This window comes from Cervus canadensis, chromosome 14 (assembly GCF_019320065.1).
Source record: "Cervus canadensis isolate Bull #8, Minnesota chromosome 14, ASM1932006v1, whole genome shotgun sequence".
NCBI lineage: Eukaryota > Metazoa > Chordata > Mammalia > Artiodactyla > Cervidae > Cervus > Cervus canadensis.
The window spans coordinates 57,908,592-57,925,810 of record NC_057399.1 but is presented as its reverse complement, the minus strand read 5'-3'; the positions used below and the strand labels follow the sequence as shown (position 1 = coordinate 57,925,810).

General features: G+C 35.2%; 1 long non-coding RNA gene across 1 annotated transcript in view; it reads left to right on the top strand.

The window, feature by feature from the left end:
- Window positions 1–17,219, top strand: part of LOC122453111 — a 229,632-nt gene that overhangs the window by 119,029 nt on the left and 93,384 nt on the right. Inside the window, exon 2 of the long non-coding RNA XR_006272950.1 lies at window positions 13,507–13,613. This is a non-coding gene — a long non-coding RNA (uncharacterized LOC122453111). The remainder of the gene's footprint in view (window positions 1–13,506; window positions 13,614–17,219) is intronic.

The window sequence follows — 17,219 nt, the reverse complement described above, 5'->3', positions numbered from 1 at the left end:
CCTCATTGTGGTTTTGATTTGCATTTCTCTGATAATGAGTGATGTTGAGCATCTTTTCATGTGTTTGTTAGCCATCTGTATGTCTTCTTTGGAGAAATGTCTGTTTAGTTCTTTGGCCCATTTTTTGATTGGGTCATTTATTTTTCTGGAATTGAGCTGCAGGAGTTGCTGGTATGTTTTTGAGATTAATCCTTTGTCTGTTGCTTCATTTGCTATTATTTTCTCCCATTCTGAGGCTGTCTTTTCACGTTGCTTATAGTTTCCTTCGTTGTGCAAAAGCTTTTAAGTTTCATTAGGTCCCATTTGTTTATTTTTGCTTTTATTTCCAATATTCTGGGAGGTGGGTCATAGAGGATCTGCTGTGATTTATGTCAGAGTGTTTTGCCTATGTTCTCCTCTAGGAGTTTTATAGTTTCTGGTCTTACATTTAGATCTTTAATCCATTTTGAGTTTATTTTTGTGTATGGTGTTAGAAAGTGTTCTAGTTTCATTCTTTTACAAGTGGTTGACCAGTTTTCCCAGCACCACTTGTTAAAGAGGTTGTCTTTTTCCATTGTATGTTCTTGCCTCCTTTGTTGAAGATAAGGTGTCCATAGGTTCGTGGATTTATCTCTGGGCTTTCAATTCTGTTCCATTGATCTATATTTCTGTCTTTGTGCCAGTACCATACTGTCTTGATGACGGTGGCTTTTTGGTAGAGCCTGAGGTCAGGCAGGTTGATTCCTCCAGTTCTATTCTTCTTTCTCAAGATTGTTTTGGCTATTCAAGGTTTTTTGTATTTCCATACAAATTGTGAAATTATTTTCTCTAGTTCTGTGAAGAATACCGTTGGTAGCTTGATAGGGATTGCAATGAATCTATAGATTGCTTTGCATCGTATACTCATTTTCACAACATTGATTCTTCCAATCCATGCGCACGCTATATTTCTCCATCTATTTGTGTCCTCTTTGATTTCTTTCATCAGTGTTTTATAGGTTTTTATGTATCGGTATTTTGTTTCTTTAGGTAGATATACTACTAAGTATTTTATTCTTTTTGTTGCAATGGTGAATGGTATTGTTTCCTTAATTTCTCTTTCTGTTTTCTCATTGTTAGTGTATAGGAATGCAAGGGATTTCTGTGTGTTAATTATATATCCTGCAACTTTACTATATTCATTGATTAGCTCTAGTAATTTTCTGGTAGAGTCTTTAGGGTTTTCTATGTAGAGAATTGGCAGCTCTATGGCAATAAAATGGACAACTTTTTTGGGAAGAAATCGACAAATTCTTAGAAAAGTATAACTTTCCAAAACTGAACCAGGAAGAAATAGAAGATCTTCACAGACCCATCACAAGCACGGAAATCAAAACTGTAATCAGAAATCTTTCAGCAAACTAAAGCCCAGGTCCAGATGGCTTCACAGCTGAATTCCACCACAAATTTAGAGAAGAGATAACACCTATTCTACTCAAATGCTTCCAGAAAATTGCAGAAGGTAAACTTGCAAACTCATTCTATGAGGCCACCATAACCCTAATTCCAAAACCAGACAAAGATGCCGCAAAAAAAAGAAAACTACAGGCCAGTATTACTGATGAACATAGACGCAAAAATCCTTAACAAAATTCTAGCAAACAGAATCCAACAACATATTAAAAAAATCATACATTATGACCAAGTGTGCTTTATCCCAGGAATGCAAGGGTTCTTTAATATCAGCAAATCAATCAATGTAATACACCACATTAACAAATTGAAAGATAAAAACCATATGATTATCTCAATAGATGCAGAGAAAGCCTTTGACAAAATTCAACATCCGTTTATGATAAAAACTCTCCAGAAAGCAGGAATAGAAGGAACATACCTCAACATAATAAAAGCTATATATGACAAACCCATAGCAAACATTATCCTCAATGGCGAAAAATTGAAAGCATTTCCCCTAAAATCAGGAACAAGACAAGCGTGCCCACTCTCACCACTACTATTCAACATTGTTTTGGAAGTTTTGGCCACAGCAATCAGAGCAGAAAAAGAAATACAAGGAATCCAGATAGGAAAAGAAGAAATGAAACCCTTACTGTTTGCAGATGACATGATCCTCTACATAGAAATCCCTAAAGGCAAATGTTAATTTTACTCATATTTCGTCCAAATTGTCTGACTATATATTCTGGGACAAAAAATGTCATGCTTACTCAAGCACTGTTTTATTCTGAATAGCATCTATTAAACTATTGTGGAGTAAATGAAGCAGCTGAAGTATAATGAAATGTTTACTCACGTGTTAGGCTCATAATAAAAATGTGCTATGTTGCCTCTCTGGCATCTTTCCTACAGGGTGCTCAGTTCTCTGGAAACTGGCTTTTTTATTTTAATGTTTCATGGCTATATTAGACCCATGCCCCACTTCTCCATATCTGTTAAAATGTATATGATTGTTTTAGAGTAAAATTGATATCCTCAGGTGATAATCAGAAAGGCAAACCCTATAGAGGCAGAGAACAAAAGAATCTTACTGTAAAAATTTACCTTCGAGAGTAATCTGCCGATAAAATCACTTTTAAATATGAGAAAAGAGATATGTTAAGGATAGTTAAGATATTGTCATAAGCAGACACAGTTAAAGACAGATTTGAAGTGAGAATCCACATTTCTCTAATTCAGTGCCCATTCCATAGAACTGAGATTTTTTTTTTCTACTTAAAATATGAATTTCAAATATCACTTAAAATATATGTGTGAAGCCCACCTGAAGACTTTGAACATTCCCCTTGAGTAAGTAAAATAATACCAGCTCACTTGAAAAACAACATGACCTGAAGAATATTTGATTCCTTGATAAGACATCACACCTTTGGCTGTGTGAATAGAAAATACTTGGTACAAATGGACATTCCTAATGTGCTGTCATATAATCATTTTATTTTCCTCCATAAAAGTCATTTCAAGTAAATAGTTATTTGAAAGTTAAAATGTTATAATGGTCATCTGATTTCTTTTCTCATTTTAATGTCAGGTATAGATTTATTTAGTGCTAAGGTGATAACTTCAACTTCCCTGGTGGCTCAGACAGTAAAGTGTCTGCCTATAATGTGGGAGACCTGGATTCAATCCCTGGTTTGGAAAGATCTCCTGGAGAAGGAAATGGCAACCCACTCCAGTAGACCTGCCTGGAAAATCCCTTGGATGGAGGAGCCTGGTAGGCTACAGTCCATGGGGTCATAAAGAGTCAGACATGACTGAATGCCTTCACTTTCACTGTTTAAGGTGATAACAAGAGCTTCCTGGGTGATTCAGTGGCAAAGAATCTGTCTCCCAATGCAGGAGCCGCAACTTCAATCCCTGGGTCCAGAAGATCCCTTGGAGAAGGAAATGGCAACCCACTCCAGTATTCTTGCCTGGGAAATCCCATTGACAGAGGAGATTAGTGGGCTATAGTCCATGGGATCTCAAAAGAGTCAGATAGAATTTATGGACTGAATGACAACAAAGGAAATAATAACTCTTTTTAAAAGCTATAGGTGATCTTTTACAGTACTTAGAAATATTTTATTCAGAATTATGCATTTGCCTGCAGAAAAATTTCCATGAAAAAATGAAATAATTCATTTAAGGTGTATCATTGTTTTTTGCCACTCTTTTCTGTTATCTTTTGCTTAACAATACCAAAATACTTGTTTGTATACAGTATTGAAGTAGTTATTCTTATACTCATTGATCTTTAAGTCAGCTGAGAGGGCTTTATTTAATGTTTGTGTGTCTGTGGGTCAGCTGAAACAGCTCTACCTCAGGCTCCAGAGTTGCGTGTTGGCAGCAACTTTAGTACATGTTACAACTCTGAGACCCAGGCTGGTAGAACAGCCTTTTTACACAGCATATTTTTATGACAGTTGCAGAGCCAAAAGCTGGAAAGCCCAACTGTGCATGTATATTTCAGGTCTCTTGTTTGCCTCATATCTTCTAGTATTCCACCGTCCAAAGCAAGACACATGGGGGAGAGTAAAGTCAAGTGGTAGGATTATATAAGTCTATAAAATGTAAGTCTATGGCACAGTTGGAGATATACAACTACAGGGAAGCAAATATTGATAAAATTAGTTCCATTTACCACACCTATTTACCCTCCTTCATCTTTAGATTCTTAGTGTATATATTCTTAAATGTTGTATTTCTTATTCAGATATGGCTACATTTTATTCTTCCAAAATTTTTAGTTAACAAATCATTCTTGATGGTATTTCAAAATCATGAAGTATGTGATATCTTTTTTTTTCCATTTATTTTTATTAGTTGGAGGCTAATTGATTTACAATATTGTAGTGGTTTTTTGCCATACATTGACATGAATCAGCCATGGATTTACATGTATTCCCCATCCCGATCCCCCCTCCCACCTCCCTCTCCACCCGATCCCTCTGGGTCTTCCCAGTGCACTAGCCCTGAGCACTTGTCTCATGCATCCAACCTGGGCTGGTGATCTGTTTCACCCTTGATAATATACATGTTTTGATGCTGTTCTCTTGAAACATCCCACCCTCGCCTTCTCCCACAGAGTCTAAAAGTCTGTTCTGTCCATCTGTGTCTCTTTTTCTGTTTTGTATATGGGGTTATCGTTACCATCTTTCTAAATTCCATATATATGTGTTAGTATACTGTATTGGTCTTTATCTTTCTGGCTTACTTAAAAACCTACTGGGTTTTGACTATGCCAGATGGTAGTTCTTTGATAATACATTGTACATTTCTTAGCATTTTTCAACCTAGCATACTAAATGTAACTTGACCCTTTAAATAAGTTGAGGTCATTATTATAAATATCAATTCCTATTATGTGCCATAGTACCTTTTTCATAACCAAGTCTATGCACTTTGAGGCAGTTGCTTATTTTTACAGCTGTTTAGCCATTTGAAGCCATTTTGAATGTAGCACATAATATTGGAGTAAATTATGACAATTTGTTCAGTAGTCATAATACCCTAATCAAATGTAACCTTTTTATGATAAGAATAAACAGTCTCTGAATGAAGGCCAATTAATGTTTATATAATGAAATTCTATACATTTTACTGTGTAGACTTAGTCATTTATAGTTTCACTATTAAAAATAAATTTTAAATGCTTTCTGAATGTATTCCAAATAAGAAGGATATTACTTTATTATTTTTTTTTGCTTTGCCTAATATGCAATACTGCCCCTTACTATTAAATTACATACTTGTATGATCATCTCATTGATATGAATGCATGAAAAGTAGCTTAAAAGTTATGAGTTATAATGATATTCAGAGTTCTCAGCATTTTTAGTGTGATAACTTCTTTGATGTGAGCTAGGGTACTTGATAATCCAAGTTATATTTTTTTGTTTGTAACATAAAAGGTATTTATGGTTATTAAAAAAACTATTTCTCTTTAGGCTATAAAATATGTTTAATTTTTTAAAATTCACAACAGACATCTCATAGAACATTAACATCCAGGGAAAAATAAGCACCTTCATTTTAGTGCATCATTTGTCTAATGAGTAAGATATTTTTAATATAATAATTTGTAGCTATTTTCAGCATATATTAATCTTCTCATGCATATGGCATAATGATGAGACTAGCAGAGCATTTAATTTGCATCAGGTTATATTTTTCATAGTACTTTGAAAGAAAAGCCCAAGTACTGTCAAGATATGAAAATTATAATGGTAATTATTATGTAATACTGATCATAAAAATAGCAACAATTATTATGTACTATATTACAGGCAGTTTTCAAAGTCTTTTACATGCAATATGGCATTTATTTCCTCATTTATTAGATAAGAAACCAAAGATCAAAATATTTTGTTAATTTTCTCTAAGTCATACAACAAATGGTGAATCTGTGCTTTAAAGCAGGGTATGGCTAATTTCATAGATATTGTTTTTAATGGAGCATAGGAAGCTGTTTTCTAAAGATTTTTTTTTTCCCCCTGTGAGACCACAAAAGTAACTATGACTCAGTTCCTTGTGATGATTACATCATTATTATGGATATTTTCTGAATCTTTTTTATGAGCATTAGGTTAAAAGTAAGATTCTAATAGTCTTCATAGTCATACAGTATTGCATTTACAGTGTATTTGAATTGCTTTTTTGTCTAGTTTTCATTTCAAAAAATAAAATATGACCTATAGAAAAAGAAAATGCTATGTAAACAAACAAAAAACATATGCATATTCAGATAGTATTTATATGGATGTATCAGTTCTCATACTTATCTGAGAAGAGCTTAAATCAATCTGGACCACTTTAACGGATCACATATCTTTATGACCATGGTAGTATAGTAAATGCTAACATTTATATTCAGGAAATAAATGGAATAGACATTTGGTTACGTACATTCTCTATGTTCTGGGGTTCTGCACTTTCCATTAGAGTTTAGTACACTGTTTTTGCTTTTCTTTATACTGATTTTAAAGATCTTTGTTAAAAAACTTTTAGATTATCCCTAACTTCATGAGTTCAACCGATTTTGTTGTGTTTTTTCTATGTGGGAGGAAAACAATGAATAGTGCTACCGCAAAAGCTTAAGATCAGCTGTAGAGAATTCCATCTTTTCTTCAGCATGATGGCTGAAATTTTTAAACCAATTATAACAGGTTTTCTGGGAAAAGGTAACATAGCATTGTTGAGATAAATGGACTCTACCTCCTTATTAAGGTTAATCTCTTAAGACACTATTTTTACTTTGAAAACACATTCACAAAAAGGAGAAAATAGCCATGCTTTTTGTAGTTTTCTGAGCATCTTTGTTGTCATTTTGTAGAAGCTTGTTTGCTTAGAGTCTAATCAGTAATTATTTAATGAGTTGATGATCACCAGGGTTGTTGGATACAATGATGCTCTGATAGCTGTAGTTTACAACCCAGCTATACACACTTTTTAAAAATTCTAAGCAATATACATTCCTCTAATAAATTCAGTGTTTATTTAGATTTTTACTCAACCCCCAAAATTCAGTATCATGAGAAAACTCAGTCCTTCTCAGTAAAACATTTTAAACAGAAATTTAAATTTATGTTGTCAAGATACAGAATTAATTTATAAATCTTGGCTACCAATTTTTTCATTGCCTAACAATATAAATTGTAGCTCAAAGGCCATCTTTGTAAAGAACCTGGCTCATCTGCTTTCCATACTTGTTAAATATTATCACTGTCAACTGCTAAAAGCAGCTTATATCTCCATTTTAATTCCAGCTTTTCATAAATGCTCAAGTAATATAGGATTTATAATTTTCTGATTCCACATATTTTAAGACTCTTTTTTAAAAACATCCAAATTGAGGCATGGGAAGGAACTATATGAATTATTTTACTGTGGGTTTGTCACATTTAACTAAGAAACTAACTTTATGACATTATCCTGATTATTCTGAAAAATATGAGATTTTTCAAATGCCATCTACTTTGTGCTTAATGTTTATCAATTAATTTGATATAGTCTTTACAGTTTCTTGACTATGTTATAATTTAATTTTCAAATTGGCAATTGTTTAAGGGGGTGTTTGCCTCCGAGTATTTTTCCCTTTGTCCGGTTAAATAAACTTAGTTGCAGGTTTTGTTGTTCAGTCACTCAGTCATATCCAACTGCTACCCCATGAACTGCAGCACACCAGGCTTCCCTGTCCTTCCCCGTACTTCACCATCTCTTGGAGCTTGCTCAGACTCAAGTTCATTGAGTAGGTGATGCCATCAAATCATCTCATCCTCTGTTGTCCTCTTCTCCTCCAGCCTTCAATATTTCCCAGCATCAGGGTCTTTTCCAGTGAGTTGGTTCTTTGCATCAGGTGGCCAAAGTATTGGAGCTTCAGCTTCAGCATCAGTCCTTCCAATGAATATTCAGGATTGATTTCCTTTAGGATTGACTGATTTGATCTCCTTGCAGTCCAAGGGACTCTCAGGACTCTTCTCCAGCACCAGAGTGAAAAGTATCAATTCTTCAGTGCTCAACTTTTGTTATGGTCCAACTCTCATATCCATACATGACTACTGGAAAAACCATAGGTTTGATTAGATGGACCTTTGTTGGCAAAGTAATGTCTCTGCTTTTTAATATGCTGTCTAGGTTTTCACAACTTCCAAGGAGAAAGCATTTCTGGCCTTATCTAATAACAAGAAAGTGCATACTAATTGCAATAATTTGCACTTGAGCTCACCCTGATAGTGATAATTATAATATGTGAACTATATCTGCAATAACATTCCTTTCAAGTACAACAGAGAATTGGCTATCAGCAATTTTCCTCTGTGGTTTTTCCAGTAGTTATGTATGGATGTGAGAGTTGGACTATAAAGAAAGCAGAGCACTGAAGAATTGATGCTTTTGAACTGTGGTGTTGGAGAAGACACTTGAGAGTCCATTGGACAGCACAGCAATCCAAACAGTCTCTCCTAAAGGAAAGCAGTCCTGAATATTCATGGGAAGGACTGAGGCTGAAGCTGAGACTCCAATATTATGGCCACCTGATGTGAAGAACTGACTCATTTGAAAAGACTTTGATGCTGGGAAAGACTGAAGGCAGGAGGAGAAGGGGATGACAGAGGATGAGGTGGTTGGGTGGCATCATGGACTCAATGGACATGAGTTTGAGTAAACTTTTGGAGTTGGTGATGGACAGGGAAGCCTGATATGCTGCAGTCCATGGGGTTGCAAGGAGTCGGACACAACTGAGTGACTGAACAACTGAACTGAATTTTCCTCTGGATAATTTGATCAATATCAATATTATGATCAATAACATAATTATTATCATCTCATTATAACATGTTACAGGGCTTCCCTGGTGGCTCAGATGGTAAAGAATCTGCCCACCATGTGGGAGATCTGGATTCGATCCCTATGTTGGGAAGATCCCCTGGAGAAGGGAATGGCAACCCACTCCAGTATTCTTTTCTGGAGAATCCCATGGATAGAGGAGCCTGGCGAGCTACAGTCCATAGGGTCACAAAGAGTCAGACCTGACTAAGCAACTAATACACACATAATTTGTTGTTCATCAATTAATATGGTAGTTTTTCAGTTTAAAAACTGACCTCAAACATTTTTATATCATTTAACCTGGACATCAACTCTGTGGTTATTGAACAGGCAAGGGTTACTCCTGTCCCACAGTTTAGAAACTGAGTCTCTAAGAGGTTGAGTGGCCTGGAGCTAAGGATATTAAATGAAGTTGAACCAGAAAAACAGCCTTAACCAATCCAATGATAGTTGCTACTGTTAAACATTTTATGTATGCTGTCTAGACAAGCATATCCACTAAGGAAATTGATTTGTTCAAGGCACATAATTAACATGAGGCAGTTCCTTGGTATAAATTTAGAGCTGTGTATTGTGCAATTTCTTTCCCTTTAAGTCACACAGACTATATAACTTCTGGGAAAATATATTCCCAAGTAAATATAATGTGCACTTTTCTTATGAAGCATGATGCTTTGGGATAATTGCAGTTACAGAGATAGAATCCCTACAAATTAACACATATGGTTTTAAACAAAATTCTCTGCAAGTTAGAGAAAGTAAATAGTAAAAAACAGGGAAGAATAGCTGTAGGCAATGAGATGGAATTAGAATTCTTGGCCAAAAAAGAAATGTGTGTGATATTGTACTGTCCTCACAGGGAATTTAGACTTGCTCACTATTGGATTTTCACTGGAATAGATGGTTCTGGAGAAATGATCTGCAAAAGACAATGGTTTTTGAAAAAAAAAAACAAAGACTTTTACTGACTTAAAATTTTATTTCATGAGGAGAGTAGGATTTCCATGGAGCTAAAGAAAAATGATCACTGTGATAAATTTATCATAGGAATCCAAGGAAGCTGATAAACAAAGAATCATCATAATCTGTGGCTTTCAGTTCAGTTGCTCAGTCGTGTCTGACTTTTTGGACCTCATGGACTGCAGCTCGCCAGGCTTCCCTGTCCTTCACCATGTCCTGGCGTTGGCTCAAACTCATGTCCACTGAGTCATGGATGCCATCTGACCATCTCATCCTCTGTCGCCCTCTTCCCTGGCCCTCAATCTTTCCCAATGAGTTGACTCTTTGCATCAGGTGGCCAAAGTATTGGAGTTTCAGCTTCAGCATCAATCCTTCCAATGAATATTCAGAGTTGATCTCCTTTAGGATTGACTGGTTTGATCTCCTTGCAGTCCAAGGGATTCCCAAGAATCTACTCCAGTACCACAATTCAAAAGCATCAATTCTTTGGCACTCAGCATTCTTTATGGTCCAGCTCTCACATCCATACGTGACTAGTAAAAAACAAAAACAAAAACATAGCTTTGACTATAAGGACATTTTTTGGCAAAGTGACGTCTCTGCTTTTTAATACACTAAGTTTTTCATAGCTTCTCTTCCAAGGAACAAACCTCTTAATTTCATTGCTGCAGTCAGTATCCACAGTGATTTTAGAGCCCAAGAAAATAAAATCTGTCCCTGTTTCCACTTTTTCCCCTTCTATTTGCCGTGAAGTGATGGGACAGCATGTCATGATCTTTGTTTTTTGAATACTGAGTTTTAAGCCAGCTTTTTCACTTTCCCTTTTCACTCTCATCAAGAAACTCTGTAGTTTGACTTCTCTTTCTGCCATTAGATTGATAACACGTGCATATCTGAGGTGGTTATATTTTTCCTGGCACTATTGATTCCAGCTTGTGATTCATACAGCCCGACATTTCACTTTATGTACTCTGCATATAAGTTAAATTAGCAGGCTTGTTTGGGTATATATTCAAAATAATTGAAAATAGGACCTCAAAGAGATATTTGCAAATTCATGACTGTTACATTATCATTCACAGTAGCCAAAAGTCGGAAGCAACCTAAATTATTCATCAACAGATGAATGGATAAAGAAAATGTGGTATATACATAGAGTGAAATATAGTACAGTCTTCAAAAAAGAATTAAATCTCCCTATATGCTGCAACATGGATTACCTTGGAGGACACTATGCTAAGTATAATAGTGAAAGTCTCTCAGTTGTATCCAACTCTTTGCGAACCCATGGAATTCTCCAGGCCAGAATACTGGAGTGGGTAGCCTTTCCATTCTCTGGGGGATCTTCACAATCCAGGTTTCGAACTCAGGTCTCCTGCATTGCAGGCAGTTTCTTTACCAGCTGAGTCACCAGAAAAGCCCAAGAATGCTAGAGTGGGTAGCCTATCCCTTTTCGAGCAGATCTTCCCAACCAGGAACTGAACTGGGGTTTCCTGCATTACAGGTGAATTTTTTTCAAGTTGAGCTACCAGTTCAATTCTGCTCAGTCTCTCAGTAGTGTCTGACCATTTGTGACCCCACGGACTGCTGCGCGCCAGGCTTCACTGCCCATCACCAACTCCTGGAGTTTGCTCAAACTCATGTCCATTGAGTCAATGGTGCCAACTGACCATCTCATCCTCTGTTGACAGCTTCTCCTCCTGCCTTCAGTCTTTCCCAGCCTCAGGGTCTTTTTCAATGAGTCAGTTCTTCACATCAGGTGATCAGCATATTGGAGTTTCAGCTTCAGCATCAGTACTTCCAATGAATATTCAGGACTGATTTCCTTTAGGATGGACTGGTTGGATCTCCTTGCTGTCCAAGGGACTCTCAAGAGTCTTCTCCAGCACCACAGTTCAAAAGCATCAGTTCTTCTGTGCTTTTAGCTTTCTTTATCATCCAACTCTCACATCCACACTTGACTATGGGAAAAACCATAGCTTTGGCTAGATGTACCTTTGTTAGCAAAGTAATGTAACGTCTCTGCTTTTTAATATGCTATCTAGGTTGGTCATAGCTTTTCTCCCAAGGAGCAAGCATCTTTTAATTTCATGGCTGCAGTCACCATCTGCAGTGATTTTGTAGCCAATAAATAAATGAATAAATAAATAAATAAAGTCCATCACTGTTTCCATTGTTTTCCCATCTGTTTGCCGTGAAGTGATGAGACTGGATGCCATGATCATTTTTTGAATGTTGAGTTTTAATCCTGCTTTTTCACTCTCCTCTTTAACTTTCATCATGAGGTTCTTTAGTTCTTCTTCACTTTCTGCCATTAGGGTGGTGTCATCTGCATATCTGAGGTTATTGATATTTCTTCTGGCAATCTTGATCCCGGTTTGTGCTTCATCCATCCTGGTATTTCACACGGTGTACTCCGCTTATAAGTGAAATAAGCAGGATGATAATATACAGCCTTGGCGTACTCCCTTCCCAATTTGGAACCTGTCTGTTGCTCCATGTCCAGTTCTAACTTTTGCTTCTTGATCTGCATTTCTCAGGAGGCAGGTCAGGTGGTCTGGTATTCCCATCTCTTGAAGAATTTTCTACCGTTTGTTGTGATCTACACAGTCAAAGGCTTTGGCATTTTGAATAAAGCAGAAGTAGATGTTTTTCTGGTATTTTCTTGCTTTTTGATGATCCAATGGATGTTGGCAATTTGATTTCTGGTTCCTCTGCCTTTTCTACCAGGGAAGCCCACAAAAGCCATGCACATAAAGACACATATTGTATGATTACACTTATATCATGTATCTAAAGTAGTCAAACTCTTATAGACTGAAAGTAGAAAGTTAGGGTAAGGAGTAAGGAGAAAAGGAAGAGTTGCTATTCAATGGGTATAGAGTTTCAATTTAGCATGATTAAAATGTTCTAGACATCTGTTACACAACTTTGTACATATGGGTAATAGAATTGTATTTTACATTTAAAATTGTTGGGATGGTGTAGTTTATGTATTTTTGAGTACACACAAAAATGAATGCACACATACTAAGGAAGAGGAGTGAAAAGTGCCTTGTGAGAAACCTCAACTCCAAATAGGCCAGTAAGTAAATTCAGGCAAGCATTCAGGTGCAATAAATATTGTTAATAACTATAGCAACACTTACTATTAGAACCTATTGTTTCTACTTGAAATAACTTCAAGATGCCAACCTATAATTCTCTATCCAGCAGTGATACCCTTCAAAAATAATGATCTAATAATGATGCTAGCAGAAAAGAAACAAAGCAGCAAGAAAAAGTGCTGTGAGGTTGTCAAAAACAATACAGAATCAAAGAAAATACTTAAAGCTGTGTTTAAGGATGAAAAAATAGTATTTCAAATGTTATCCAGTTTTAAGAAGAAATGTAAGACACAGAAGGCAAATATATGGTAAATCTAAATTTATATTATTTCATGATATAAATATTATTGACTGTAAAAGAATACTGACTATAAGACTGATGTGATTATGACTATATAAAGCCACATATTATTTAATATTTACTGTAATTATTATATGGATATTAATTGTATAGAAAAATAATAATACTGATACAATGCTGAATAGGTCAGGAAGTGAGTAATTGGATTTGAATGTCTTAAGCCCATGAATTTTATGGGTAATGCTTAAGGTTTTTAATTTTGGCTAAGTTTTGTGGACCTGTAGATTAATGTTTTTCCTTGCTTTTGAAAAGTTGTTGACTGTTATGTCTTCAACAGTTTATTTTGTTCCACAGGGAAGCCTGGCATGCTGCAGTCCATGGGATCACAAAGAGTCCAAAACGGCTGAGAGACCGAACTAAACTCCTTGTAGACTCCAATTACACATACGTTGAAATATCTGGTAATATTTCACAACTTTTATATGCTCTTTTCCCTCTTGCTGTCCTTTTTCTAATTTGTATTTTAATTTGGAAGTTTTCTCTTGACTTGTCTTTAGCACACTAATTCTTTCCTCTGGTGAATATAGTCTACTGAGAAATCAATTAAAATATTTCTTTTGTCATCTCATTTTTCATTTCTTTTATTCTGATTTTTTAAAATAATTTCTTCTGGCTGAAATTTTCCATCTGTTAAACATATTTTCTACCTTTCTTACAAGATTGTTTATCCGATTTATTAGACCTACTTTAAGTCTCAGAATTAGTCTTTCAAGCATTTGAACCATTTCTAGGTTGTGTTTTGTTTTTTGGTTCTTGTCAGTGGTAATATATTGTCACTTGACACATATATTATATTTTGATTGAATGGTTGCCATTATGTGTAAAAGCAAACAAACAAAACCCCAAACCAAACACACACAAACACACAACATATACTCAAGACTGAAGGAAATATGTTTTATTCCCCACAAAGGACTTTGAGTCTGTGTTTTCTTCCAGGTTATTAGTAGACTGGGGTGGTGATTTGAGGCTATCAAATGTCTTTTCACTGGGGAAGACTTTCCTTTTGCTTTGTTTTTGTCAGTTTATTATGATCTTAAAACTGTCTGAGGACAAAATCACAGACTTCCTTTAGCAGGTTTGTGATTTAAGAACACGCCACTGTTGTTTCTGGTTTCTCGCCCTGCCTTTGAACCTTCTCCAGAACTAATGCACCTTGGACACAGTGGGCCTTGTTCGTTTGGACATGGTATATCTAAGCTCTCTTGTCTCTCCCCAACATAGGGGAACTGCTACCTAGTGATAAATTCAGTAACTTGACTTCTGCTAAGGCTTCCCTTAGTTCTTTTCTCCCTTCACATTTCAACAGAGGCTATATACATGTATGGGGCAGGGGCAGACAAGGGAAAAGTCTCCTAGTATATTTATTTTTAGCCTATGATGTTATTTTTTGCTTTCTATTTTTTCAGCCTGTTCTAAGTTACTGTTTTTTTTTTTTTCTCTTCTTCCTTTTGACTTGATTGGTGTTGTTTGTTATTGAATTATTACCATCTATTAACAATAATTATACATTACTTAATACTGTTTAGTGAATTTTCTATAAATTTTGCCATTGATGGTTTAATTCCTAGTATTGAATGTAAATTAGTACTCCCTGTACAACTTATGGTTCTTAGAACACTTAAATCCACTTTCCCAATTGCAACTTTTATAGTATTTTACCAGCATAATTATTAGTGTTTAGTCAATAGTCATAAATTTTTTTTAAAAAGTCATAGCAATTTTAAGTTATGTATTCATAGCATTATTGTTTTATATGGTCAATTTTTATCACATAATTATTGTTGTTTTTATAGTTATGTGGATTTAGGTTTAACCACATATTCATCATCTTTTGTTCTTTATTTCTTTCTGAAGCTCCAGCTACTCTTTTCCTTTATCCTAAAAGACGGATTTTGATATTTCTTTTAATGTTGATCTCACACATTTGTCTTTTGTTTCTCTGATAATGTAAAGTAAAGCAAAGGCTTTACTTTTTATTTTGAGGGAGATGTTTGCTGGGTGTAGAATTCTAGTTTTCAACTTTGAAGATACTATTTCATTCCTGAGAGGTTTGCATTGTTTATGCTATGTGAAAAGATTTAATTTTGATTGTTTTAAAAAATGCATTTCTTTACAAATTTTCTACAAATTTGGTGTTTAATTACTTGGCAATGTTGTGTGTCTTTGTGTAAGTGTTATTCTTTATGGATTTCTCGTCATTTTAGATGTTATTTCTATCAATTTTGTTTTTCAGACTTAGTTATGCACATGCTATGCCTTCATAGCAGCTCCTGTATTTTCTTAGATATTTTAAATTCTGTATGCTTTTGTTTTTTCCTCTTTGTGTGTTTTATAGTCTATCATACAGTTGTTATTTCAGATGTGTAAAATCTTCTGTTGAAACCATCAATACAATTCTTAATTTCACTTATTATATTTTTTCTATATTTTCCAAGCTGCTTATTAAAAATTCCAATTCACTGAATTCTTTTATCTTTAAAGAAAATTTTAGTTGTCTTTTAGTGCTTGAAAAATACTTAATAAAAGAGGATTTTCTTTGGTATATGTGTTATATAACTCCATTACCTAGAGCTCTTCCATGTCTATTTTTAGTATCTTTACTTTCTGTTCAAGTTTGTTCACAGTTGTCTTTTTCCCCTTTATGACTAGTTATTTTTTATGAGTGGCAGACATTGTACATAAAACAATTTAGAAGAGTGTAAAAATCTGAATAATTCGATCTCTGGTCAGCAGTTTTTTCCCCCCTAGTGAGTAGAAACTATGCTAGGAACAATGATATTATCTTGTCACAGTAATATTAGGGAGTTTCTTTGGGCCATTTGAGGGCCTGAAATTTTTCAGGTTATTCTTGTTCCTATGATATCTCCATCCAGTCTCCAACCTGGAAGCTGGGAGTTTTACCTAGACTACTACTTATTGGTAGGTTTTGAAATCTAATTTTATCTGTGTGGGCATATGAATCTTCCAGAAGCTTTCATTTGTTTTAGAGTGTGTTATGTCATTTTTGGATTATACATGTGATCTCATAGAGTGATTTCAAATGTTAATATCATTCCTTTGAATTCCTTTTTTCTCTCAGATCTTGTTCTAGAACCCTTAATACCATTAATAAATTCTGATTGTTTCAAAGAACTTTTTAGTAAAACTGTTTGTCTGGCTTTATTTCTAGCTCTCAGAAAGTCAAGTAGTTAAGATTACCAAGAATAACATGACTGTAATAGTATGTTCATTAGACTATTTTGAGGAATAGAGTTCAATGATTAGCTTTTTGTTTTTAATTTTTTTTATTTTTTTAAATTTAAATTATTTATTTATTTTACTTTACAACATTGTATTGCTTTTACCATACATTGACTTAAATCTGCCATGGGTGTACATGTGTTCCCCATCCTGAACCCCCATCCCCAAACCCTCCCCATCCCATCCCTCTGGGTCATCCCAGTGCACCAGCCCCGAGCATCCTGTCTCATGCTTCGAACCTGGACTGGTAATTCATTTCACATATGATAATTTACATGTTTCAGTGCCATTCTCCTATATCATCCCGTCCTTGCCCTCTCCCACAGAGTCCAAAAGACTGTTCAATACATCTGTGTCTCTCTTGCTGTCTGGCATACAGGGTTATCATTAACATCTTTCTAAATTCGATATACATGCATTAGTATATTGTATTGGTGTTTTTCTTTCTGGCTTACTTCACTCTGTATAATAGGCTCCAGTTTCATCCACCTCACTAGAACTGATTCAAATGTATTCTTTTTAATGGCTGAGTAATATTCCATTGCACAGCTTTCTTATCCATTCGTCTGCTGATGGGCATCTAGGTCGCTTCCATGTCCTGGCTATTATAAACAGTGCTGTGATGAACATTGGGGTACATGTGTCTCTTTCAATTCTGGTTTCCGCAGTGTGTATGCCCAGCAGTGGGATTGCTGGGTCTTACGGCAATTCTATTTCCAGTTTTTTAAGGAATCTCCACACTGTTTTCCATAGTGGCTGTACTA